The sequence below is a fragment of the Mus pahari genome, chromosome 19, assembly GCF_900095145.1.
Source record: "Mus pahari chromosome 19, PAHARI_EIJ_v1.1, whole genome shotgun sequence".
In the NCBI taxonomy this organism is placed as follows: Eukaryota; Metazoa; Chordata; class Mammalia; order Rodentia; family Muridae; genus Mus; species Mus pahari.
The window spans coordinates 33,410,920-33,418,893 of NC_034608.1; the positions used below are offsets into that span (position 1 = coordinate 33,410,920).

At 48.5% G+C, this 7,974-nt stretch overlaps 1 protein-coding gene across 2 annotated transcripts in view; it reads left to right on the forward strand.

The window, feature by feature from the left end:
- Positions 1 to 7,614: 7,614 nt before the first annotated feature.
- Myom2 (myomesin 2) overlaps positions 7,615 to 7,974 on the forward strand; it is a 71,608-nt gene continuing 71,248 nt past the window's right edge. For both annotated transcript variants that reach the window (XM_029531911.1, XM_021219148.2), the window contains exon 1: positions 7,615 to 7,708. The gene's annotated coding sequence lies outside the window, so the exon portion shown is untranslated. The remainder of the gene's footprint in view (positions 7,709 to 7,974) is intronic.

A 7,974-nucleotide genomic window follows, 5' to 3' on the forward strand; every position in this document is an offset into this window, starting at 1 on the left:
GGGGGGAGGGTATAGGGAACTTTCAGGATAGCATTTGAAATGTAAATGAAGAAAATATCTAATAAAAAAATTAAAAAAAAGAAAGTAGTACCTGCATGCCATCCAGGGTCACCGATCTGGGAGGTGAGTGTCTGGCCACAATGCAGCATGGGATGTCAACCCCATCCCTAACACACATACATTTTCTTGGCAGTATTGTAGTCTGTCTGTCCCACTTCCCCATAGCCTGTGGACTCCAGGCGTGGCAACAAATCAGCAGGCATTCATACAGGCAGCTGCAGGGTCCCTGGGCATCAATAACAGTTGCTTTACACTAAGGTAGGGACCAGGACTCCTTGGGCTCATATCTGAGAATGAGCTTGTCCCAGAGAAAGAACCCCTCAGGTGTTAACTGGCTTCATTAGATGCCGAGTTAAGGGGGCTGGTGTTTATTAATCTTCAGAGTGACTTAACCCTAAGACGGGAATCTCCTGTCACACTGACTTTCCTATTGGCTGGGAAGCCATGGTTCTTAGTTGTGCCCAGAGAATATGGAACAGTTGAGGCTGCTAAGGACCTGAGCTTCAGGCTTCTGTGCACCAGCAGCACCTTCCCAGGAAGCCAAGGGAAGCAGGCGTGGGCATTCTGGTTTTGTGAACCTGTAGTTTAGCGTTAGGCGGGGACTTCAAAGTGAATACAGCTGGTTATTTAGTTGTTCTTTAGAGGCGTGGTCCATGGGGTTTGGGCTGGTCTTGAACTCAATAGGAACCTGAGGATGGCCTTGAACTCTTGATCCTCTTCCCTCTATCTTACAAGAGCTGAGAGGATGGTCCTGCCCCACCACTCCAGGCTCCAGAGGCTCTTAATGTGGCTATTGGTGATTTACAATGTTTAAAGGACTGTCGACTTCCTATCCCTGTTGTTAACTCTATCTTGTTGAAGCTATATGGGCCCCTGAAAGATGCTCCATCCACTAGGCTTACTGTGCACTGCTCACACCACTGACTCAAATTGGCTCACACAGGCTCACACTGGCTCAGACTCGCTCAGACTCGCTTACACTGGCTCACACTCACTCACACTCGCTCATACTGGCCCACACTGGCTCAGACTCACTCATTCGCCTTCTGAGCTAGAGTTCTGTCCCGGCTCCATGCTGGACTAGATGGTAGCCCAGACCTTGACCATGGCCTGGCTTTGTACACCTCTTCCCTCTCTCCCAGGAGGCTCCATCACGAAGGTCTAGAAATCAGAAGTAGTAGATTATCATTTGGATCCTTGCTCTGCATAGAAGCATTCCCTGGCTTCTTACAAAGCTCTCTGGAGGACCATGGTGTTTACTCTCGCTGGTGAGGTGAAGGTAAGGGCTATCCTTGTGGAACTCTGTAGTATGAGTTCTGCTCACCGCTGCTGTGGTTCAGCCTCGGTTGGTCCTCAGTCTATCAGCTCTCTTTTAGCCCACTGGGAACACTGTTTGCATTCAGCCTGGCCAGGATAGGCAGGGCCAGCAGAATGGTCTCTTGTGCCTAATGCCACTTTTACTTTATTGCAGCCACTGTTCTTGTAAACACGTGGCACAGCACATTGCTGCTAATCTTTGAGCCTCTGAGCATTTTCAGAATGGAATCCTCGTTGGCACGGCTTGTCTGAGCCTTCGTTACTGTTTCCTGGAGCCTGTCGTGGGCCAGGCAGCTGGCCACGCAGTCCTGTGCAGCAAGCTTAGGCTCAGAGCATGGCCATTCAGGACTGAGCCCGGAGCGTCTTGGGGCTTAAACTAGGAGTGTCTAATCTGATTCCCACTGTGCCAATGAGGAAATCAAGGCCCAGGGCAGCTGAAGGGATTCTCAGTAGGCATATAGCTCCAAGAATAGATCAGCAAACAGAACCAGCCTGAGCCTGTGCCCTTAATTCCAGCATGGGGCTCTCCATCTAAACCTAGCTGCCTCCTGCATTAGCATGGCTTACTGAATCCGCTTTAGGAATGGACCCCCTGGGGAGGCTAGGTTTTTGGCTTAGTCAATAATGTACTCGCCACATAAGCATGAGGCCCCCCGGTTTGGATCCTAGCACCTACATACAAGACAGATGCTGGGGCACACTTCTGTGAGCCCAGTGTTGGGGCACGGAGACAGGCAGATCCCTGGAGCTTTTGGTTAGCCTGTGTGGCTGAATCAATGGATTCCAGGTTCAGTGAGAGACCCTGACTCAAAACACACACACACACACACACACACACACACACACACACACACACACACACACAAACCCACAAGGTGAAGAATGATTGACAAAGATACAGAGATCCCCCCCCATTTTCCAAGTGCACACAAACACACATGTACACACACATGCATATACTAGTATGAGCATGTATATATGCCCTCGTCTGCAAGAAATAAATGCGAATGCCAGAGTCAGCTGTTTCTAAAAGGCTGTTGCCTGCCCATAGAACCCACACAGCAAAAGCCAAGCCTTTACATTTAATAGAAGATATACCTATTGACCCTGTACAGTGTGCCTGACATTGATGAATCTGTCAGAGCATGTCTGGCATGTGGGGAGGGGGGTATATGCCAGGGTGATCTACAGGCAATCCTGGCCACCTGGTGTAGACAGGTCATCAGTGTGCTGTCCTGCTGCTGAATTCCGGCTACTCTCCCATGTTATGATGCTGCAGGAATATTTTGCTGCATCCCTGGGAGCTAGCTTGATGCATGAGTATAAAGGTGTCCAGACAACTACACACACACACTAAGCCGCCTGTGTTCCTCTCGATCACGCACTAGGCCTCATGTCCACTGTGGCTTCCTGTCTGCTAAGAACACTCTCACCCTTGGCCTGCTGAAGACAGACCTTTGGAATCCTAGGGAAAGCTTCCTGCTGCTGCTTTGAGTACTGGGCTTCCTGCCGCCGTGGCCCGGGCACGTAGCTTGGGTTGAATACGCTGGAGCTGGTGCCAGATGATTGCACACATGATACAAGGTAGGCTGCTGAGATCTGTTGATGGGTTTCCTAGGATATGTTTTGATCTACAAAATATGGAAAACCTTTGGACTCCATGACAGAGACACTGAGTAATGCCGAACACCAAGTTCACAGGCAGGGTGAGTGACCTCAGGCTGTAGAAACCAAGCTTGTCTTAAAATGAAGACCGACCTACCAGGAAAAACTGGGTGTGGTCTGAGCCATTCATCAACATTGTGCAATAACCTGGGCCTTCTCATCCCACTTCCAGTGGGGGTAGAGCACATTTCTGGGTGTGCTGAAGGTAGCCTGTGTAGTTAGGAAAGCCCTCACACAAGATCCGAGGCATCGCATGTCACACTGAAGCATTTGCCTGATGATAATAGTGGAGAAAAGAATAAGAGATAAGAATGGATCGCTAAGATGAAAGGATGGACTATCCAGAGACTACCCCATCCGGGGATCCATCCCATCATCAGCCACCAAACCCAGATACTAATGGACATGCCAGCAAGATTCTGCTGAAGGGACCCTGATATAGCGACCTCTTGTGAGGCTATGCCAGTGCCTGGCAAACACAGAAGTGGATGCTCACAGTCAACTATTGGATGGAACACAGGGCCCCCAGTGGAGGAGCTAGAGAAAGTACCCAAGGAGCTGAAGGGGGCTGCAACCCTGTAGGCGCAACAACAATATGAACTAACCAGTACCCCCCGAGCTCATGTCTCCAGCTGCATATGTAGCAGAAGATGGCCTAATCAGCCACCACTGGGAAGAGAGGCCCCTTGGTCTTGCAAACTCTATAAGCCCCAGCACAGTGGAAGGCCAGGGCCAAGTAGTGGGAGTGGGTGGGTAAGGGAGCAGGGGTGGGGGCTGGGGGGCATATAGGGAACTTTCGGGATAGCATTTGAAATGTAAATAAAGAAAATAATAATAATAATAAAAAGAATAAAGAAGACTGTACATATATATTTATATATATATATAAAGAATAAAAGAGCCGGGCAGTGGTGGCACACACCTTTAATCCCAGCACTTGGGAGGCAGAGGCAAGCAGATTTCTGAGTTGAGAGAAAGAGAGAGAGAGAGAGAGAGAGAGAGAGAGAGAGAGAGAGAGAGAGAGAGAGAGAGACTGTATATGTGTACCAAAGCAAGTGTGTTTATACCCTCATTTATTAAACATTTTCTGTGGGCTGTGCTTGACTGACATCTCACCAATGGCCACAGGGAAACACGTTACATCCCATGGGGACTAAAGGCAGCAATTCCCTTTCTCCCCCCCAAGTCCTCATGGATAGTACAGAGGCAGAAAACACAAGACATAAAGAGGGTATGGATTCGGACTCTGGAAGTTGAGGCAGTTTTTGCAGTGTAATGAGAACTTTCTCACTGTCACTCTCAGTCCTAACCCCACATCTTAAGGGGATCAATTTCTCTGTGGATGGTGTCTTAGTTTGGATGTCATTGCTGTGAAGAGACACCATGGCCAAGGCAACTCTTATAAAGGAAAACCTTTTGTTGGGACTGGCTTACAGTTTCAGAGGTGCAGTCCATTATCATCATGGCGGTAAATATGGCAACATTCAGGCAGACTCAGTGCTGGAGAAGGAGCAGAGGGTTCTACATCTTGATCCACAGGCAGCAGAATGAGACTGTGTACCACACTGAGCATAGCTTGAGCATATAAGACTTCAAAACCCAGAACATGCAGTAACACACTTCCTCCAACAAGGCTACAACTACTACAACAAGGCCACATTTCCTAATAGTGCCACTCCCTGTGGGCCAAGCATTCAAACAAATGAGTCTTTGGGGGGCCATTCCTGTTCAGACCACCACAGATGGATTCTCTGTTGATGGTTCACATGCATGCTGTTACCATAGCTCTTAGCTATTCCAGCAGGCATGGGTAGAGGTAAATCCATAGGTACCATACCCTTTCAGAGAAATCCCTGGTTGCACTGGGGGAGCTCTGGTCACAGCAGCTGCTGCTCATGGCCTTGGAGAAAGTTTGCCAGACCCTAGCATCTTTGCAGAGAGAAGAATACAGAGGCCCAGGGACATTCCCACTCTCACATAGGGGAGACAGCAGGACCCGTGTTCAGCTCTCCAGAATTCTTTCCCACCATCGTAGGCTGTCTCCCTCTGGAGACCTCTCGACCCCCACAGGCTTTTCTGATCATAAACTGCTGTGAGGTTGTTGGATGGATGGTTTCTATAGCACATTTGACAGCCTTCTGTTTTCTAAGACGTATTACCTGAAAGTATATCGCTCCAGAGTAACTTTGTTTCTCTTAGCTTCTTCTTGAGTTCCTGAGTTGAACACTAGTTTTTATTTTTCCTTCTTTAGTCCTCTCTCGTACATTACATCCTGACCATGACCGCCGTTTTGGTCTTTGCGTAGGTTACGGTCTTGCAGCTTGAGGTTCTGGTGGGACTCCTAGCAGTGGGCTTGGTGGGTATCTCTCTTGCCTGCTCCTAAGACCCTCCCCTCCCCACTGGGTTGCCTCGTCCAGATTTTCATCTGATGCTTTGTGCCTGGTCTTAATGTAACCTGTTATACTGTGTTCAGTTGATAGCCCTGGGAGGCCAGCTCTTTTTCTGAAGGGAAGCAGAGTGGATCTGGGGGGGGGGGAGCAGAGTCCAAATCTTCAAGACTTATTATTATTATTTTTTTGTCCACCAACTAAAGGTTTCACTTCAGTGATTCTGGTCTCTTGTTAATTCAGACACTACGGATTCTTAACAATAAAAAAAAAAAAAACCAAACACCACACAAATTGCCCTGGCAGAGCCCTCACAGTCTGAGCCTCTATTGTCTACCCTACTCTTAAATTAATCCTTTAAGTCCCCAAATAGCTCAGTAAGCTATTAACACTGACTAGCTTTTCTAGCCCTAAGTTCCAAAGTCCTTCCACAATCCTCCACCCAAAATAGTTATGTCTGTCACAGCAACAGCCTCTGGGGTGGTTTGAGTATGCTTGGCTCATGGGACGTGGCACTATTAGGAGGTGTGGCCTTGTTGGAGGAAGTGTGTTACTGTGGAGGCAAGTCTGAGGTCTCATATACATGCTTAAGTCTGACCAGTATGATCTTCTCCTAGCAGCCTGCAAATGAAGATATAGAACTCTCAGCTCTTCCTGCACCATGCCTGCCTGGATGCTGCCATGATCCTACCTTCATGATAATGGACTGAACCTCTGAATCTGTAAGCCAGCCCCAGTTAAATGTCCTTTATAAGAGTTGCATTGGCAATGGCATCTGTTCACAGCAGTAAAACCCAAAATAAGATACCCTATGACCCTGGTACCCATTTCTGTCTTAGCTATGGTTTCTATGGCTGTTTTAAGACCTCATGGCCAAAGGAAACTTGAAGAGGAGAGGGTTTATTTCAGCTTATAGTTCCATGTCACAGTCTGTCATCAAAGGATGTCAGGGCAGGAACCTGGAAGCAGGAACTGAAACAGAAACCATGGAGGGATGCTGCTTACTGGCTTGCTCCCCATGGCTTGTCCCACTTGCTTTCTTTTAGAACTCAGGACCAACTGCCCAGGGGTGGCACCATCTATAATAGGCTGAGCCTTCCTACATCAATCACTAATTAAGAAAACTCCCCACAAGCTGGCCTGCAGGTCAATCTCACGGAGGCATTTCCTCAGTCAGTCTTCTCAAAGGACTCTAGCTTGTGTCAAGTTGACATAAAACTAACCACACCCACTGGGGTACTAGGGAAAATAAGACACAAAATAAAGGTGCAGAAGTCTCCGACTGAGTATCCAAGGGATCTCGGATGAGGGGCAGCAGTGGCCTTTGCCCCCTGCTTTTCTGATAGTTATTATACTCATTTTTCTGGTTGTTTGGATAAGCAAACGTGGGAATGTGGATTTCTTTAAAGGCCTGTATGATTTTCACAGCCGACTTGTGGACGGTTGCTACTGCCTACAACCTGAGACAGCAGCACAGAGCTCTGCAGCGTTGACTGGCTAGAGTCCTCAAGCCACAGCCATCCCTCCAGACTCCTCCCCTTGGCAGCGTGACCATGCCAGGTGCATGTTATTTATATTTGGACACATGCTGTGTGAAGAGATGGACACCTGCCGCCGTTATCCCCATAGGTCCGATGCAGCACAGTTTGGGGAAGACCATAAATAAGATTGAGCTTGCCCAGGGAGCTGTCCCCACTCAGGTAGGCAGCTCCTGATAAATTCTCCCAAGAAAAAGTCACATCTGCATTAGAGTAGTTTTTAAACCAACACACATACACACACACACACACACACACACACACACACACACACACACACACACAGAGCTGCTGTCTTCCCTGTCCATAGCCAATAGCACCCATGGATTTAGGTGCTCCGGCTAACAGCTGATTCAGATGTTCATGGATGCTCATGTAGAAAGCCACCATGTAAGTCAGGGAGCCTTCAGGGAATGAGAAAACAAGCCTGAGAGTTTGGGTCTGTCTTTCAGCTCCCATGCACTAGTCAGGGAGGGGAAGAACAGAGCACCCCAGGACTCCTTCCTAGTTTGATTGGCCCCCTTGCATCTGGTGCTTCTCCTCTGTAGAGCAGGCCAGTGATTTATGATACAGGTATGGGTTTGGGAGAGGCAGTCCCGTGCCTAAATATAGCACCTCCTCTGGCCATAAATGGGGGGAAGCACAGAGCTCTGCAGGGAGAAATTAGCTCTGCTGTCTTCGGCCAGTGTCTGGGAAACTCTTCCGCAGTAATTTTCTCCTCTGCTGGCTCTTCTTCTTTGGGTGAGTGTTTTCTTCTCCTTCTCTCAGCTGTGATTTTTTTGAGGGGGTGGGGTGGGGTTGGGGGGAGATTGCAGAGCATTGCTGCACTCGCTTTTCCATGGGGGCCAAGTTCAGAGTGAAGAGTACCTGCATATATTCCTTACTATAGGAGAGATCAGATGAGTTCTATCTTTGTGCCTATCTTTGACTGGAATCTGTGCTCATCTGCGTTAGGATTCCCTTCCCTTCCCTTCCCTTCCCTTCCCTTCCCTTCCCTTCCCTTCCCT